Source organism: Ambystoma mexicanum, chromosome 10 (genome assembly GCF_040938575.1).
Source record: "Ambystoma mexicanum isolate Mex_15411 chromosome 10, UKY_AmexF1_1, whole genome shotgun sequence".
Taxonomy (NCBI): Eukaryota; Metazoa; Chordata; class Amphibia; order Caudata; family Ambystomatidae; genus Ambystoma; species Ambystoma mexicanum.
Window position 1 is genome coordinate 840629271 of NC_090932.1, and position 20242 is coordinate 840649512.

Below are 20242 nucleotides of genomic sequence, written 5' to 3' on the forward strand. Positions count from 1 at the left end.
TCCATTAGTGTTGCCCAGGGTCCGGAGTTACATTTTGTGACCGTTGAAAGCTGTTGCTGTCTACCGCCCTGAAGATGGGGTATCCTGAAATAGTGCTGCTGGGCACCCAGAGTTGCAAATGTTCCAAACTGCCTAAGAACATTTGAAAGAACATGCTTACAGTCACCACTGACCACTTTTTCCCACTGAAGAGGGCCCAGGGTGGTGGAGCACCGTGGAAGGTCGCAGGTGGGTTTCCTGCCATCAGAAGCTACCAAAGTCATCCCAAAGGTCCAGACTTGGTCAGGGTTTGAGGTCCACTCCAGTGGTCAAGTTCAGGTTAGCAGAAGCCATCCAGACACCCAAGCTGCAGCACCGAAGAACCGAATGTCTAACAACCGCCATATTCCGAAACCCGACACCAAAAGTGACCTATGCACACATCGCCGCCAGAAGTCATCAAAGGGTCCCAGCAGTCTTATCTTCATCCACCAAGCCTTTAAGGAGACCACAGTAAGTTTCTTCTTTACAGGACTTCTGCAGTCAGAGACATCGACGACCAAAGGAGGGCAGTGCGAAGAGCCAAACTGCTGCCATTCTGAAAGACATTGGTTTCTTTTTTTTCTTGGACTCTGCATCCCAGTGGCTCCTTCGTTCAAAGAGGAACCATCCTCGGAGGGAATTGTCAAGTAAAGCCAAGAAATTCTGCCACTTCACCTGCTAAGGCACCAAAGGTACAGTGATGAGGAAGAGCATCTTCTAACCTCAGGAGTATTCCAGGGGTCCCTGATTTATCTTGGATCCCGTTCTCCTGTGGCTTCTCAGGTACTTTGTGGTGGTAGAACCTTGTAAAAAAAGCACAAATGTTATTGAAAAATATTGTACTCGGCTGTGAAAGAAAACATAAGTTACTCCCTAACTTGGGTTATTACAGGTTGCCCAGATGGGGGCACTCTCGCTCAGAATTACTTGTCTAGTCTAAAGATAACATTCTGCCACTGTTCATAACTAACCTGCCTTTCATTCCTATTCTATGATGGTTACACCTTATTTAAGAATTCACTTGCCATTTAAAACTGTGTGCAGTTAGTGCAGTTCTTACTGAATTTAAGTAGTGTGTGGTACCAAAGAGAGTGTATATATTTACCATTCTCTGAATAAGTCGTTCCATGTACAAAGTGTTATTGTTTATATGTGTATACTGTTGCTAGAGATAACAACCCTTATTTTATATATAGAAGCTGTATTATCACCTAACATAGTGTGGTGACATTCCTTTGTGGGTACTTTTGGCAAACACTGTACTCAAGAACCTGCCTGCGTCACCTCCTGAAAGCTTAAACCTGGCTGCCCACCACGTTTTATCAATTGAGAACCTTGATGGGGTTGTTCTCTACCTTCACCCTACCATATAGGGGGCAGACATACAGATACCCCTCTCCAGTCTATACAGTAGCTTGCTTTTATAATGAAAATTGCAACAAGTTGAAAAAAAGGAATTTTTAAGGCTGCATTGGGAAATAGCAGCTTTTGGGAAAAGAAAGCACTTTGACCTCTTCCTGACCTTCCCCCAACAAGCCACAGGAAATTAGGATTGATTTCCCATGAAAAATATGAAACTCAAGACTTGCTTTTGAAGCACACCATAACACAATATGACAGAGTCTGGATATCATCTCTTAAAACACTCTGTATCCTCCTCTTTCACAGACGATGAAACAAGCAGGCCCTGCAATAAAGACAAATGGCCTACATGTACAGCTTGCATCTGTCATAGGGTTACACAAAAAACACTAAATATGCACAAAAGAAAAGGCTCTCTACCCCAGTGCTCTCTCAACTAATCTGATATTTCAATTCGCCATGTCTCTCCTGATAGAAATGTTGACATGTGTCACGCCTGCTTTAAGTGCGAGGAATCATTGAAATTACATTGGGAATTTTATTTTGCTTTTAAATATTAAACAAAAAGTCGTAGAGACTTGTTTTTTTGTAAATGTCCAGTATCAAATGCTCCATTTGATGGTTGTAAAATGATGTTTTTCTGATGTCATCTACATTACGTAAATTAGGCAAATGTGGATATTGTCACACAAAAACAGAATGCCCAGTGATGTATGTATGCAGGAGTGTGTGCCAGAAAACTTGTTATCATGAGATGGAAACATAATTTGTGTTTAAAAGTATCAGCGCAAAAAAGACAAACATTTATAGCACACACATCCGATAATTGCTCATTTAAAATTAGAGCAATATTTGACCTGATTATTAACATGATCACATGTGTGGAATATGCTGTTTTAAGAAGATACACTGTTTAATGTAGCATTCTCTAAAATGACATCACATCAAATGAGAGGGAAACTGAGTTTGAAAGTTTTGCTCAACAGACGTCCTCCTCAATAATATGCCCAATGACCAAAGAGGGGTTGGTTTAATGTGATGTCATTAATGGAATGCTATCCAATCCCATACCTTGACCAATTAGATTAGGGAAATGATATACACCTTTACAGGGGTGGTTTCTGCTCTATAAAGGTTTAAACACGTAGACTGGGGGACACACTTTCATTGATAGAGAAGAATGAGAGAAAGGAGGAAAGATAACAACAAAAAGGAGAATATAATAGATTGCCTTCCTTTTGGGACTCATGTTATGGATTACAAGCAGAGAACTGTACGATAGGCCTAGGAGGAGTTAAAGTTCCAGGCCTTCTTGAGTGAAAAAGACAGCATATAGGTCCCAGTAAAGAAAGAGGGAGACCAGGCTGTGGAGGATTGTAGCCCCATCTTATTGACTGATTTTTATTTGTTCCTAGAAGGGGAGAATTGAACCAGCCCTTAAGAGGGGTCCCACTAGACTGTCTGTGAGACAGCCAAAATAAACTCAGAAGTAAAGGGGAAACAATCCTAAGGAGAGAAATACTTGAAAAGGAAATAGATTAAACCCTGACCCCTGTCATTTGTAAGTACTGAGGGGTGGGTATATAAATTGATTGTACATCCTGGGAAATAAGTCTATATTTCAGGATTGCATGTGTTTCTGGAATTATAGATTTGAGTGAATATATCTTAGGGTATGTATACTGGGAGTTCCCTTGACTCATTTTCCACCAAGCAAGAGTTCTGTTGCTGGTAGTTATCAATTCAAGAAAAGAGGGAATATTAACTGCCATCTATTTTTCCACTTTTTATTCCACTTTTTACACTGTTCCCCATCAAAAATTTGAAATGTACAGTTTTACACACTAATGCAATAGAAACACCACTAAAGGGAGTGTAGCAAACATACGCTTTCCTTTTGTAAGTGATTCACATGTGGGAATGTTAAGTCGCTTGTTATTTCAATTACATTTTCTAGAATACTGTTTGAAAGTGACATGCCCATTGAAGGAGATATATTTGTTTCCAATAAAGAGGAAGTAGAGAGATCTAGACAGGAGGACATTTTGATTTTTCTTTTTTTTTTTAGCAAACAGAAGCGTTATCTTGGACCCTCAAAACAAAAGAGGTGAAGCTGGAAGATTTGGAATTAATACTACCTTTTAGCATCATTCTGGGCAACTCTCTAGGCCATTCTTCTTCAACCTACCAAGCCATTACAGAAGGGGAAAGACCATTTGGAAATAAGGCCTGGACCAACCCCAAAAGGGGCTGCCAAGCCTGAACTGCTAGGTTGCATTCATTCTGCACGAGATCACAAGCATCCCCAAACATGTTTTGCCCTCATTGGGCATCATCAGCAAGCCATAGCTTGGGTCCCTAGGCCCAGCGAGCTCGGGACCCACATATGGGCATACCCGTCCCACTCAGGGGGACTTATACAAAACAAAAGAGGTGATGGCTGGAAGGTTTGGAATTAATCTTAACATCCGCCATTGCTCTGGGCAACCCTCCAAGCCGTCCATCTCCAGCCTGCCAAGTCATTACAGAAGGGGAAAGACCATATGCAAATCAGACTTGGTCCCACCCCAAAAGGGGCAGTCCAGCATGAACTGCAAGATCACATCCCTTCTGCCTGAAACCACAAGCATCCGCAGACATGTTTTGGGCTCTTTGGGCACCATCAGTGATGAGTAGTTTGGGTCCCTAGGCCCAGCAGGCTCGAGTCTCACATCTGGGCATACCTGTCCCATTTGGGCTGCCTTCTACAAAACAAAAGATGTGATAGCTGGAAGGTTTGTAATTAATCCTAACTTCTGGCATTGCTCTATGCAACCCACCAGGCCATCATTCTTCAGCCTGCCAAGCCATTACAGAAGGGGAAAGACCAAATGCAAGTCAGGCTGGGACACACCCCAAAAGGGGAAGTCCAGCCCGAACTGCTAGGACACATTCCTTCTACACGAGACCACAAATATCATCAAATATGATTGGGCATCATCCGTGAGGAATAGCATGGGTCCCTATGCCCAGCAGGCTCTGTCCCAAGTCTGGGCATGCCCATCCCACTCAGGGTGACTTATACAAAACAAAAGATGTGATGGCTGGAAGGTTTGGAATTAATCCTAACCTCTCTCATTGCTTTGGGCAACCGTCCAGACCATCGTTCTTCAGCATGCCAAGCCATTACAGAAAGGCAAAGACCATATGCATTCAGGCTGGGTCCCACTCCAAAAGGGGCAATCCTGGGCTCTCATGCATTTTTCCATTTATAGTGCAAGTGCGTTCAGAGTAAACAAAATGCATATATACTGATGCCTGCGTGTTTACACAAGTCTATTCAAGTAAACGTAGCATAGAAAACTGAGGTGACTAGTGTATTAATGTATTCTTCACTGTTGTTGTTGGAAGTTCATAGATGGACCTTTATCTCCATTTGTGGTGTTCCCCAGGACTCTAACCTTTCACCCTGGCTCTTTAACATCTATCTCACCCCTACTTGCTCACTTTATCTCCACTTTCTCCCTGCACTTCCAGTGTTACACAGACGACACCCAACTCTTCTTTAAACTTCCCTCTGAAACGTTTCCTACTTTCTCTACCATTCCTGACTACTTATTTGCTATCCAGTCCTTGTGCACCTTTAATGATCTCTGCCTCAATGGCAGAATCCTTCCTATTGGCACTCCCGCTCCTTCTTTCCTTCCTTCACTCTGGCCACCCTCTATGGGCTATCTCCCCTCTCATTCATCTGAAGCCAGAAATGTTGGAGTCATCTTCGACTCCTCTCTCTCTTTCCTTCCTCACATCCTGGACCTTGCCAAGAAGGACCATTTCCAACTCCACCGCCTCAAATGTATCCTCCCTTTCCTCACTTTTCCCCTGAAGCTCAATGTCACTAGAGCTCTGGTACTCTCTAGGCTGCACTACTGTAACAGCCTCTTCCTTAATCTATCCTCTTCCTCTCTCCACCCCATCCAGATGTTCCAGAATTGGACTGCAAGACTTATCCTTGGTCTCAAGCCTAGGGACATTATCTCTCCAGCCCTAAATCTCTCCACTGGCTCCCGGTTTCTGCAAGGATCAAATTCAAACCCCTCTTCATCATCCATAAGGCTGTCTGGGGCCCGGGCTATTTACAACGTGCTCTCACCAAATATTCTTCCCTCCAGATCTATCTGATCTTCTGGCTCCAACTCTCTGCATGTCAAGTGCTTCCCTAAGCAGCAAGCGGGTGGCCAATCTCTTTCCTCAGCTGACTCCCTCCTCTGGAACAGCCTCCCCCTTCCTCTCCGTCTTGAGCCGATCGCCTCAAATTCTGAAAGCTCCTCAAGACTTTAGTCTTCTACTCCTTCACACTTTCCCTCCCGTCCTAAACCCCACAGTCGTGAGATTGGTGGGCTGGGCCCTTATGTGTCCTTCTGGGTCCTGGCCTTCCATCTAATCACCTTCATCCTGTGCCCTGCCCTTGCACTTGCCTTTGGGCACCCTCTGGCCTGTGTTGCCCCACAGGCCTGCACTTATTGTATTGGCATGTGACCACCTTTTACCAAGTGGTCTCTGCCAGGCACTTACCTGTTGCCTTGCAACTGACTCTCTGGCACTTCCCCCTCTGTGGAACCTCTAGCACATGCTCCTCTTCCCTTGTCCTTCTCTCTCTCTGCACTTGCATGTTCTGAATGTTCACAAGTCCTAGTAGGACCACCTCTGTCTTTCATCATTGTTATTTTATTTGCCTTTTGTTCCCTCCCCTTTGCCCTGTGGGCACATGAAACACAATTTCTTGATGTATAAGCGCCTTACAAATGTGAGTTTGGGCCCTTTTGATAGCATGCACACAATGGATGGGATGCAGAATAACTGACACCAAATATTCGAACCAACTCAGGAAGATGGAAATGTTTTCTTTTTTAATATCAATTGGCAAAAACAGGGAATTACAACAGACATCAACTGACGTTTGCTCAAGCTCTCTACGTACTTTACAAAAAATCACAGTTATACAGTAAAAATTCATCATACTTGATGCCACACTACTTGGCAAATAAGAAAAACATATGAACGGTTGTGATAGGTTCAAGGGGAACATATAAGTATACTTTCTATAAGGGGTGGGCTTATGATTAGATATTTACTGTTAGGTGGCCAATTTATGCCTACCTCTAGTACAAGACATCTTCAACACCATTAAGTAAACAGTATAACATAGGCTCTCAAATGATAAGACCCTTCGTTATATGGCCCTCTACAATTGGTTGGCATTCTCGTGCCATGTCTGGAACACTAGGCTCACTTAGGAGCACATATGCTCATACCCAGATGCCAGGAGGTGGACTTGACTCTACCTCCCCACTCAATTAGCCCAACATCTCTCATCACCCATGCCTTCTGCCATGAAGATTGTCTTTGAACTTGGTCTTGAGGTGTAGTCTTGTCTCTGGGAATATGGGTGAGAAGATCCACTATCGTTCTAGAACTCCAAGTTGAAATCTATTTTCATCCTTGGCTCACTTGACAGGAGACCAGGATTTGGTCCATTTTGCAGCAATTAAATGAACACAACTTGGTACTCTTGGCGTTCTTTCTTTGCACTTTAACAAGGGATGATTCAGCTTCTCAAGTTTGCCACCTTCAAGAATAGATAACCAGTCTTGGCTGCCTTTAGCCTTGACACCAGGCCAGACAGCCTCGCCATTCAAATCCACGATCTCAGCTAATTGTTACTGCAACACAGTTCTTAGCCTTTCCTCTTCATGGGTCTGGGCTTACTAATTTCATAACACAGATGTCCAGTTTCTATACAATGGCGGTTCCGCCTGCAGTCTATTCACTATGTATAGATTACTTAATCTACTGTGTTGCTGCATCTGTACAGTTATTTAATTGCTTGCATTATCTGCAGTGTGTCACACACATACAATCTTCTTTTTTCCATATGAAAGTTTACTCGATTCTTAACTTCATCATCCGTTTCTATAAGGTCTATATATTCTCTTCAACCAGTCTTGTCAGTGTGTCACGCTCATCTTTTGTGATGTCACAAGCTCCTCTTCTTCCTCTTTTTCATATTTCTTCTGTGAGTTCCTCTCTCAGATTGTCGTCTCTTCGGGAATACATCAGATACGGTTTACAATAGACACATCATCCCACGTACTTCTTGTGATTCTGTGGATACAGGCACTTCATTCCCTCAGGTGCTACGATGCTGGCCTCTATGTATTTTCTGACATCCTCATCGATCAATTCCTTGGGTCCAAACCCTGATTCGACATCGATCACGATCGTCATTCCTACTGCTTTCTTCTTACACTGTGCGATTATTATCTTGATCACACAAAATCCAAACATCACCATGAGCAATATTGCTACAAGAAAATTGATGATATCTGCCATCCACTGCGGGATCCATTTGAATGTGGATGCAAACCAACTATCATCTATAATGTCCTCTATCATCTATAATGTCCTCTGTCTTGTCTTCCATCTGATTATGCAGGTTCTTCAACAGCGTTATGGCCTTTGTAAAGGTCCCATTCTCTTCATCATGAGAAGGTATGAATGTGCAACATGATTGCCAGATTTTAGCGCAAACTCCTCCTTCCATCACTTTGATCAGTCAAGAAAATATCTGCTCTGTAAAGTCATCAGTCATATGGCCCTCAATTCTTCCTTGATAGGAATTCTCAAATGGGCATCCACCTTTGGAAATTCTCCAATGTTCAAGTCACTCTGAGGAATCACTAATCCTGGAACATGGATGAGCACCAAGGAACACGTTCCTCCCCAATCCTTCAGCAGCTTCATGTAGGCTCTAGGCCCACAAGCCCAGTATCAATCCACCTGGACGGCTGTCCCTGCTCCCATTCTGGAACCATCAACTGTAGTTTTGCAAACTTTGTTATCTCACACATGCTTCTTTCTTTCCCCTTGGAAGCACAGTGTTGCATTCCCTAATGGAACCACAACCATTGGGGACCTCATTCATCTTCTACCCATGTCAGCAGTTTGGCATGCTTACCCCATGACTTCAAACACCCATCGTTTAATCTCTATATTTCCTGCACATATTCAGGCTTTAGTAGATGAGCTGCACAGGACAACAGTCCTCCTTGCCAACCCTCCTTGGACTTCACTTGTCCAAGACTAAGACTTGAGTGTGTTCCCACCATCCAGATTATCCAGCTATCTCTGTTATATCAGGACATTCTATTCTCTTCATGTCTTTCACAACCACCTCTTCCTGTCCTCCTGCAGGATACACAAGCATCTTGCTCTCCCATCCAGGTTGATTTTCCATCGGTGAATTCTTAATATAATCATCCTGGAAAGGAAAAAAAACATTTAAATCTCAATCATAAAGTAGCCCAACTTCCTTGAAATTGTCCTCTGCTCATACATGCTGCAAGATGTACGAGGCACCTGGCATCGTATTCTGGAACTTCTCTGGAGATGAAAGTTCGACCTGCATTCATGACATTGGGTATGAGAGCGCAGACGTAACAACTCTCCTTAGATGTTTTCTCTCCCACTTGTTTCATGTGCTGATAACACATGTTATTACCCAAATGTGCTGCATTGTCTAGATAGCTATGTATCCCGTCATTATCTTCCTCTTCATTTCTCTTATGTCTCCCAAATGTAAAAGTTGTGTAATACTCATGAAGCAAATCAAGAGCAGGTCTCTTAGTGGGGGGGGGGACCTTAGGGGCCTCTGTGCCTGTAGAAGTAAATAAATCAAAGCAGTTGCTGCAGTGGGGAGAACTATAAGGGCCTCTGACTCAGGGGGAGTACTAGTATGATAAAGACTGTGAAATAGGAGAAATAGAAAGACAAATAGTGTAATCGTCCAGGCATACATCATACACCAAAGCATAGGCAACCACCTTTTGTGACATTTTGGTATCTTCATTTTTGTGCTCTGAAACACATGTGTATGAGTGCGATACAAATAAAATATCAAAATCAATGTCTGTTCATTCTCTTGAACCATGCCAGCTTCCAAACTTCTCATCCTTAATACAATTGATCATATCTCTTTTATACTTGTAAGTGCAAGATCTGTTCAATGATTGCAATGAGGAGCCGTCTGATCACAGGGCCATTAAAAGTGAAAACATCAAAGTCTCTTCTGAAAATAGCAGGATAAGCTTGAAGGATGACTACAAAAACAGCAAGCACAAGCCGATGCACATCACTATCAGTGAGGCCAATATGGTTGACTACTTAGAACAGGTATGCACCAAGAAATGCATCTGAATACTGAGCTTGTTTCCAATTTCTGATTAAGAACTGACCTTTGGGCCCTCATTACGACCCAGGCGGTAAGTTACCGCCTGGGCCGTGACTTTACCACCATGGCGTAAACTACGTTTACGCCATGGTGGTTGGCGGACTTACCACCCCATTCCGACCTTGGCGGGGCGGTAAGTCCCCAATCCCCATTTACCCTTCCCCATTCCCATTTTTGCCCCATAGGGCATAATGGGAGTGGGGAAGGCGTTAATTACGCCACCGTAAATTACGGTGGCGTAATTAACTCCATGGTCCCTAAGCGCCATGGATTTTAACACCTGCTAAAAGCAGGTGTTAAGTCCGCCATGGCGCTAAGGGACCTCGTACTCAGGCGGTAAGGGTCGGCGCTGTTTACGGCGCCGTAAACCCCTTACCGCCTGAGTTGTAATGAGGGCCTTGGGCATAACTTTGTTACATCAATGTGTTTCTAGAGTTCAATTTTGGCCTACTAAAACTCGCTGCATGTCTTTGTACTCCTGCTAAAATGTCTATAAGGAGTATCCCTTGAGTTCTAGTCCAAACTAAATCTGCATCAATCACCGGCCGTTGCTTTATTTTCCTTCTTCTTCATCATCAATTGAGTCTGCACATGCTGACATTTTTGTTCCTGTCTTGCTTCTGAATCAGCAACAGTGGGAGGGTGGGGCTCACCTTTATAGACTTTCACATCACCCAAGTGAAGCCAAGCTTGTCTTCCTTGGACCTTTACAGCTGAAGGGGTTAGGTTTTCAACACAAAAGGGGCCCTTAAAACTTGGTTCATGCCACTTCTGGTGAAGTTCTTAATTAAGACAGAATCACCAACATATAACTTTGGTGCTGATAGAAGTTCAGTTGTGCTGGTTGTTGAATTGTCTTCATCTGAGTTCTGAGACCGACCCCCTGACACTTGAGATAATCTGAAAAGAGAGAGATGCTAGAGGTCATACATGTCAAATGGTCATTCAATTCATCATCTAACAATTTAGCTACACTTTCGTTAAGGAGGCCATTGAGTCTCTCACATATCTCATTTGCTTGCGAGTGATAAGCAGAAGAAAACCTGTGTTTAATATTCAATAGGCGCCCTATCTGTTCCAATACCTCATTCACAAAATTGACCCATTGTTGGATCTCAGCACTTCACACAGATACCCCATCTCTGGAAAACCTTGCGTTCTAGAAACCTCACTGTGCAAGTGGCCTCAGGGTGTGTACATGGACCTACCTCGATCCACCTACAGAAGGGGCACACCACCACGAATAGATACCTATATCCATTATATACTTGCAGCATAGTCGAGATGTAAATGATGAAACAGACCATTCGGTTGAGGTATTACCCCTCTAATTGTTCTCAGTATTTGCCCAGCAGTAAAAATTTGACACACAATGCAGTTCACTATAAATGGTGCAACATGTTACAACAATTTCAGAACAAACCAGTCTTCAGAAATGGTTGCAGCAAGACTCTCCCTTGTTATAAGCCAAGGTAATGCAGCTGTTCAAGTGCAACTTTCAATAACGCTATTGACATCACCGGCTTTCCAGTGTTATATTGTCACCATAATGCTTCTGTGGGGGATAAAGAACACCCCTTTGATTCCATAATTCCTGCTCTTCCTGCTGTGTATTCCCTTGAATCTCCATTAATTGATTCATAAATAATGTATTAAGCCCTTCTTGTATCAACATGGTTGAGAATACTTTCTCTTTCATATTCAGAGTATGAAAACTCGAGATATCTGGAGAATATGCAACCCTTTTTGCTTTTTCGTCTGCAGCTTCATTTCTGCAAGAGATACAATCTGTTCGCTTAGTGTGAGCTGTGAAGTTAATGACCACTATGGCCACTGAGAGTTGTAGTGCCTTAATAAGCCTGTTCACTAAGGATGCGTGTTGCACTGCAGTGCCATCCGCATGGAGGTAGCTGCTCCTTTTCCAACATGCTAGCCCTGCATGTATGGTTGACATCACATAGGCGGAGTCACTGAACACTGTCACCTCCTGCCCTTCGTGTTTCTCGAGTGAAACAATAACCACTACCAATTCTGATGCCTGTGCAGAAAAGTGAGACATAGCCTTGCACTTGCTACAACTTCAAATCCTCCATTTAATCTGTGTCTTACCTACTTAATCTGAATGCCTTTCCCTAGTAGTCTGGTCAGTTTTCAAAGAACCATCAATAAAGAGAATTCCCCCCCACCCTGCTGAACCATTTTCCTTCACACAGGGTATATCATCATAAAATTCAACATAATTAGCACAGTCATGCACATGATCACCATCTGCTACGGGCTCAGCTACAAACGTGGCAGGATTCACTATTTTACATCTTGCAATTGTTGGATTCAAAATCATTACCTCATAAGCTGAATCTCTTTGGGATGTCAATGTACCATTGAGTTTCTCTAAAATGGCAGAGCATGCCCATGACAATGCTTGTAGTCTTCTTAATTGTGAACACGGCAGATGCCAATGACTGTTCGCAAGGAAAGTGTCCTGTCATAACTGGTTCTAAAATCCCACTGTAATATGCTAAAGGCTTGTACCCCAATGTAGTCTTCTTTGTAAGCACTGCTGCCATGACTGTCCCATTTGTGTGCAAAAACAGATAACATTGCTACACATAATTGGGAATTTCCAAAACAGGAGCTGTTGCTTTTTTCAACTCCTCAACCCTTCCTGCATTACTTCATTTCATTCTATTTTTACCTAAATTCACCTGTGCTTACTTTAAAGCTTGTAAAAGGGGTCTTGTGTATGAACTGCAGTCAAACACCCATGCTCTAACATAGTTGCATATCCCCATAAACTATTGCATCTGTTTCACTGTATTTGGCTTTGTGGTTTTCATAATCGCCTCAGTTCTTTCAGTAGTCACCTTCTTTCCTTCATGCAAAGTCAATTGCCCTATGTATAACTCCTCTTCTTGGCAGTACTATAACTTCTCCTTGTCTACCTTGTAGCCCTTTTCTGCTAGAATAGTCATCAACTGAATAGAGTCTTGCATGCACTCATCTTCCGTGGTGCTACAAATAAAAATGTCATCTACATACTGTATCACTGCACTCTTAAGATCAAAATTGCCTAAATCCATCTGTAGGACTTGTTTAAAGATCAATGGGGACTCATTAGTCTTTGTGCCACTTCATCGAGAAAAATGCATTCTTCAAATCGATCACTTTGAAATATCAAACTTCAACTGGGATACTGCATTGTATCATCTCTGGGTTAGGAAATAGAGAAAATTCTGCATCCACAATCTGGTTAATCGGTCTCATATCTTAAATAAATCTTCACGGCTCTCCTTTAGATTTTTTGATCGGATACACCGCGATGTTACACAACGATTCTGATGGCACTAGAATTTCTTGTTTCATCAGTGCCGAGATAGTATGAAATATTCCCTCATCAGCTTCTTGAGACATGGGGTACTGTCTCGCTCGAGGTAAAATCATTCCTGGCTTCAGCTTTATTTGATCATCCCCTATTCCCTTTAATAAACCTACATCATAAGGGCCTGAGGTCAAAAGGACACTTGGCACCTTCTCCAATTCTTCCTGAAAATATGCTGGGTGCTGCCGCATTATCACCATTCGCTGGGGGACCTCACTTTTCTCTATTCTTATCCAGTACATGATGCTCATAAAGAACACTACTTCATCATCTGTTCGATCTTCCCTAAACATGTCGTCATCAGTAATGTCAGTCCATCTGTACCCTTCCTCAATAGCTATTACTGTTCTCCATGGTCTACCCTCATCATCCATTTCTTCTAGCATTACCATTTCCCTTTGTACTATGACTGCTTCTAATTCTATAGGGATAGTCTCTCCCCCCTCTTTGTCCATAGATATGTGTGGTCTAAACAAAAGCTCATCAAGTATCCTTACAATGTTTCCCACTAAGCCAGGTAGCCATGTCAATAGAATGCTCACCCCATATAAGAAAATCTCTGGATCTTCTGGAACGCCTCGCAGAGCCACTTGTCCTGTGAATACCAGTATAAATTCACCCGAGTTTAAAAAGTGTATTCCTGGAGTGGAGCACACTATTCCTTGATTGGTGAATGAAATTGGCATGTTTAGCTTTGTCATGAAATATCTTCCCAAGATATTGACCAGTGTCTGCCGTAAATATAAAATAACAATCATATCACACTCTCCTATAGAGACTGGTAATTTAGCAGTAAAAGAAACTCAACTTGTAGCTCCAGAGAACCCTTTAGCATTCATGGCAATTGCTGACATTGGGTATTTTCCCTCTCGTATACATGAAAGAGTAGCCCCAGTGTCTACTACTAGAAAAGAAAAAGATTTGCCTCCTATTGTCACATCGACCCTTCGTTCCACTTGAGGGTCTGGTGTGACAGATAGTACTGAACAAATCAAGTCACCCTGTGAGCTGTCCTATTGTGGGTACAGGCTCATCCCCGTCCCTGTGAAAGGATTTCCTCCTACTTCGGTGACACCTCCTATTCTGGGTGTCAGCACTTGTCCTGTGTTTGCATACGGCTGTGTCTGCATGGGGCTTGTTGTGACTGCCCTTGTGGTGTATTCATTTGTAATCACTCTGTACCTGCTGGACTCGCAGCGCTTGTGTCTGATACACTGTGTGATCTTGGCCAAACCCCTTCCCTAGTTTGTGTGCTATACGGTGGAGGATAAGCTGTCCCCCTCTTGAAAATTGTCCATTCTGTACATTCCATTGGCTCCAACATACGCGTGCAATATGCCCTGTCATCCCACAAGCCCAACATATTGGGGGTGCTCGTCTGACAAGTCCCCCTTGATTATATCCTCCCTGGGTGCTCTGGTTCTCATTCTGTGTATTCTGAAACCCACTGTTATGCTCACCTGGTATCCACGGGGACGCCACTCAGCCCTGGTTGGATGATTTGCACTCTCGAACCCACTCCCGGTCCCTTGGTAAGGCCTCTGGTTAAAGATGGGTCTGCAACATAGGAGAGCTGGATTCAATACCAGATTGTCTTTATGTTTTCCCACCTCCCTTGGCCTCAACTCTTTCCTCCCCCTTGGGCCCTCTCCTCACCTTAATATTGTAAAAGGTGGATTCTCTGTCCTGCTCCTCGTGGCAGGGGCACATAGATGTGGGGGGCCAGCAGCGACCAAGTTACTTCACTGGTGCAAGCCTCCCTGTGGGAATCCAGGCCTGCTGCGACTCCATAGGTTTGCTGCTTTACAGTCTTTACATGCAGTTCTTATGTTCCTCTTAGTTCGAATAATAATGTCTTGCTTCTTTCCTTTTAGGTATGGAAAGGTATTTTGGAGTTGTCATGCAGTTTGAAGATGAGCATGGGCTGGTAGGCGAAAGCATGGTGTGCGCGATGCTGTCCGGTGATTAATGCGCGATGCGCGGCGCTGTTTCGCCTTTTATATTGCTAACCTGTGTCTTTTCTCTCCTTGCAGGTTGCGATGTTCCTCGCCAAGCGCCGTAATGTTCCAGCAATGATACTGACCAGGAGATGACTACCCAGGTAAGAATTGTGTGGCTTTCTTCATTCAGGAGTAAACGCTTATTAATGCTGTCTTTCTTTCTCCTCTTTCCAGGTTATGTTATTCCAGGATGCATGCAGTGCCGGATGATGGAGTTCATACCTTCAGGTGAGTGGAAATGAAGTCGGCAACTGATTGAAGACAGGATACTGTTCCAGGTAAGTTTCGAAGTGTTCTTTCTCTCTCTGCAGGTCCTTGGTTTCAGGTAAGCTGGCATCAAAGAACTGGACACGGTGAGCGTTACGCTGCCCACAGTAGAATAACGCAAAGCATGTTCTGCTGTTTGGGTGCGGTTTAAATAGTCTCAGGTAAAGTAGTCCAGGTAAAATAGTCCCAGGCCTGCCACACCCAAAGTAGTCCAGGTAAAGTAGTCCCAGACCTGCCACACTGAAAAACTAGACCGCATAGCTCAGTTCCTTGTAACTGAGCTATGTGTTTGCCTCCATTTTGGCTGAACCCCCCAAGTTAAATAGTCACAAGTAAATAGTCCCATTCTAATGTTGGTCTTCATGATGGTTATGAGCCTGGAGCCAAAGGCACCAGGACTGACTCCAAGAGAGTCTTGGATGAGGTTTTAAGGCCTTTGACCTGGCCCTAACTGGAAGGCTGACTTGCCAGTGAGGGCCAGGGGCAAGGGTCATGACAGCACTCCCCCCAAGGCCCCTCTCACAGTGGCACTTCTGCCTGGTCCTGGTTTGGCTGGGTAATTCTGATGGAACTTTTTAATTAAGCTGGGTGCATGGATGTATTCACTAGGTTCCCATGATCTGTCTTGAGAGCTGTATCCCTTCCAATCAACAAAGTAGTATAGCTTGGATCTGGTGTATTTTGAGTCTAGGATATCCTTTACTTCAAACTCTGGTTCTCCGTCAACTAATACTGGTTTTGGTGGTGTTGTAACCCGAGTACCGGGTTGTACCGGTTTCAGGAGTGATACGTGAAACACAGGATGAATCTGCATAGTGGGTGGTAGGGCTAATTCAACTGCCGCTGGATTTATTATGAATTCAATGAAATAAGGTCCCAGATATCGGGAACGAAAGGTCCGAGTCTCTTTTATGGGCACATATTTTGATGTAAGCCAGACATTGTCTACAATTTGATAGTCGGGGCTTTTCTACGATGTTGGTCAGCGAATTTCTTTTGTCTGTTCTTGGCTTGGAGTAAATGTTCTGCTGCTTCTTTGAAGGCTTGGGAAATAGTTGTATGTAGGGTTTTAACTGCTGGCATTTCCAAAGGGGTTGGGAGATCCAATTGTGAAGTACGTGTATGTCTACCATATATAGTGTAGAAAGGGGTTTGTCCAGTGCTGGTGTATAATGAATTATTATAGGCATATTCAGCTATCCATAACAAGTGCTTCCAATTTCTTTCCACTCGATGTAACATGCAACGTAAGTATTGCTCAAGGGTTTGGTTTGTTCTTTCTGTTTGGCCATCTGTTTGAGGATGGTGACTTGTGGATAGTCGAATGTCAATTTGGGCCATTGAACAGCATTTCTTCCAGAGGTTGGATACAAACTGACTATCTCGATCTGAGATCAAGACCGATGGAAAGCCATGTAGCTGTACGATTTCCTCCAGGAATACTTTTGCTTAATTGGATGCATTTGGAAGACCCTTAAAAAGAATAAAGTGTGCCATTTTAGAGAACAAGTCTACAACTACTAAGATGGTATTGAATCCTTTACTGGGAGGTAGATCTGTAATGAAATCAAGGGACAGTGTGTGCCATGGTGTGGGAGGAATTTCCAATGGTTGGAGAAGACGAGCTGGTTTCTGCTTTTGGGACTTGTTTTGTGCACACACACACCGCACGATTGGATAAATTGTATGGGCCACCAATAGTTTCGTTTTACTTTAGCTAGAGTTTTGGCAATTCCAGGATGACCTTCAATCAGGGACTTGTGATAACCCAAAATAACCTGCTCTTGTAATTCTTTACTTGGCAAGTATAGACGGTTCCTAAAATATGGTTACTGGTCTTTAATGGTGTAATGTTCTCCTTGAGTACACCACTCTTGTGAGAAAGTGGGATCCATTAAGAGTTGGATCTTGTTTTGGAGTTCACTCTGTGTCAATGTTGTCATAAGACCCAGGAGTTTGTCTTCTGGAATGATGGCTACTGGATCTGGAGTTATGTATACCTTTTCATAAACACCCATGCGGGACAAGGCATCAGCCTTTCCGTTTCGAACTCCTGGCCGGTAGGTGATCACATAGTCATATTCAGCGAAGAAAAGAGCCCAACGCAGTTGACGGGATGATTGAGCCTTTGCTGTTTTTAGGTATTGCAGGTTTCGATGATCAGTTATGACCGTGACAGTATGTCTACCACCAAGGAGATAGTGTTGCCATGCCTTGAAAGCTGATTTTATAGCCAAGAGTTATTTGTCTGTGATAGCATAGTTGAGTTCGGGAGGTGAGAATTTTCATGACCAGAAGGCCACAGGGTGTAACTGGCCAGTTCCTGGGTCCCCTTGTGAGAGAACAGCTCCCATAACCATGCTAGAGGCATCTGTTTCAACTATATAAGGGAGGTCTGGGCAAGGATGCCGTAGAACTGGAGCAGAAGTGATTTTTTTTCTTAAGTTCTTGAAAGGCCTTCTCTGCTTCTTCGGTCCAATGGAACTTTTTATTGTTTTTTCTCAATAGCGATGTAATTGGATGCACTATTTTGGGAAAAATCTGGGATGAATCAGCGGTAAAAGTTTGCAAAGCCCAACATACTCTGGATTCCTTTAAATGAAATTGGTGACGGCCAGTTAAGAATGGCATCTACCTTGTGCTTATCCATTTTGATACCTTTGGTGTGAGGATAAAACTGAGGAACTCCACTTCGGTGACATGAAAAGAGCATTTTTTGAGTTTAGCATACAGTTTATGTTGACAGAGTTTAGTAAGGACGGAGCGGACATGCCTGACATGGTCTTCTTTTGTAGCAGAATACACTACGATGTCATCAATGTAAACCAGGGTGCAAACATCGATTAACTCCCGCAAAACATCATTCATAAAGTACTGCAATGTAGCAGGAGCGTTGCAAAGTCCAAAAGGCATTACCTGGTATTCATAAAAGCCGTATTTGGTACGCAAGGCAGTTTTCCATTCGTCTCCTTTCTTTACTCAAACAAAATGGTACGCCCCCCTAAGGTCCAGTTTGGTGTAGATTTGGCCGTCTTTGACTTGATCCATTGCGGCCCGCCATGCCATTTTGTCCAGCCCGCGAGGCATGAAGACTTTCCTAATGGAGTGCGGCCCGCAAGCAGCATCGGCCGCCCTCCATTAGGAAAGTCTTTGTTGTCTTTGTTAGACGGACCGGAATGGAAAAAAAAAGTGAAACTCTCCCAGTTCAGGCGAACCTGGAATTACAGAGAGTTCAGAGTTTCACACCGACACGCACATTTTATGAATTACAGTACAAATACAAATACAAATAAAAGAGCATTTTAGAGATTTTGGGATGCTTTTGTCAAACACATCAGCTGGGCAATACAAATGGATTGTACACCCGAAAGCGCCCTATCTGCTTAACGGATGCTGGCATTTTAAACAGCGGGGTTTGACGTGGGAGAGGGTGGCAAGAGTCACACCCTGGTAGCACATGGAATTCCAGGGGTGAACAATATTACATAAGCGACTCCTGCACTAGTTTCGCTTTTTGTTGCTTTCATTAATGGATAAAGGTGCTGCGGCGGGATTTTAGCAACCAGTGTTTATTAGTTACATTCATCTATTTTACAGTTCACTACAGCGCCAAACAGGTGCGTGGGTATCCGGGCTGGGCCTTCATCCTGCTCTCCACAAGTGTGTGTTGAGCATCAAAATGCTCTCATCGACTGTATTTTACAACATCTGGGCATCCAGATTCCTTTGCTATTCCACATGATTTGCCAGCAGCTGTCCATGCTGTGCGCACCTTCTGACCAAACCTGCCACGTGAACAGAAAACACTAACTGTTACCAAAAGTATGATTACTATACCCTGGAGAGTGATTCCTGACTACCTGTTAAAGATGCCTACCTCTAATATACCCTAATCATACTGCGCCTATTCTTCCTCTGGTACCTATACACGCCCTCCTATATATTCTGCAACCTCTGCTCACCCACAGCATTCTCTTCACTGGACACATTGTACACCAGGGTACTTCAAGGATGATGAGCTGCCAGGAGCTCAACAATTCAACTGCTCCTCAACATAATTTCACCATTACCTGATCACGGAAAGCGTGTGCCGATAGTGGAGATGACGTGACACGTTACTTGCACATTCATGGGGCGCTGCATCTTCCCGTTCCCGAGCACCTGTTCTCTGGTTTTGGACATTGCCAGGTGTGCATGTGAACAACTGTACATGCAATCACAATGTGTAAGCCGGCTGTTTCCTTTTCACCATTGTTAGCATCAGGTATAGTAGTAGCGATAAAGCAGTGGCCAAGTCTCTGCAGCATGTTAAGGGTGACCAATGGAAACATGCATGAGACAACAGCTTGTGGAATTCCATGTGCATGTACAACAGTATACTGGAATGTTTGAAAAACAAGGAGACTAAAGAGTCTCAACATATATAGTATGACTGTAGTAAGGCCCACACGTATTATAATGAGCCTTGACCTAGTCATTATGGCTCCACACTATAAAAAAGTGCCTGGGTGATAAACCTGTCATATTTTGGCGCAGTATGTATTGGTTGAATCTCATTCAAGAGCTGGCTATCATCGTTGGCTTTGAATCGGGAAGCATTTTGTAAGATGGAAACATGGAGTGACCTACTGATAGGTGTGGCAGTAGGTTGAGCTAATCTTGACAGATCACTAGAACATGGAGAAAGGGTACATGACCTGCCAATCGAGATGCATGGATCCCATTGGTGTGAGGCCCAAGACTGAGGTTCATGTTGCTGGTGCCCTTCTAAATGGAGCCAACAGGCAAAACAACAATGCAATGGACGATTGCACAGAGCAATGGTAGTAGTTACAAACAATTAAAAACCTTCCATTTATCCCTTTTTTAGTTTTAGTTTGTTGCCCTAAGTGAACTGTATGCCCAGGCATGGGTCCTGTGCTCATTGCCCCACAGGGAACCAAG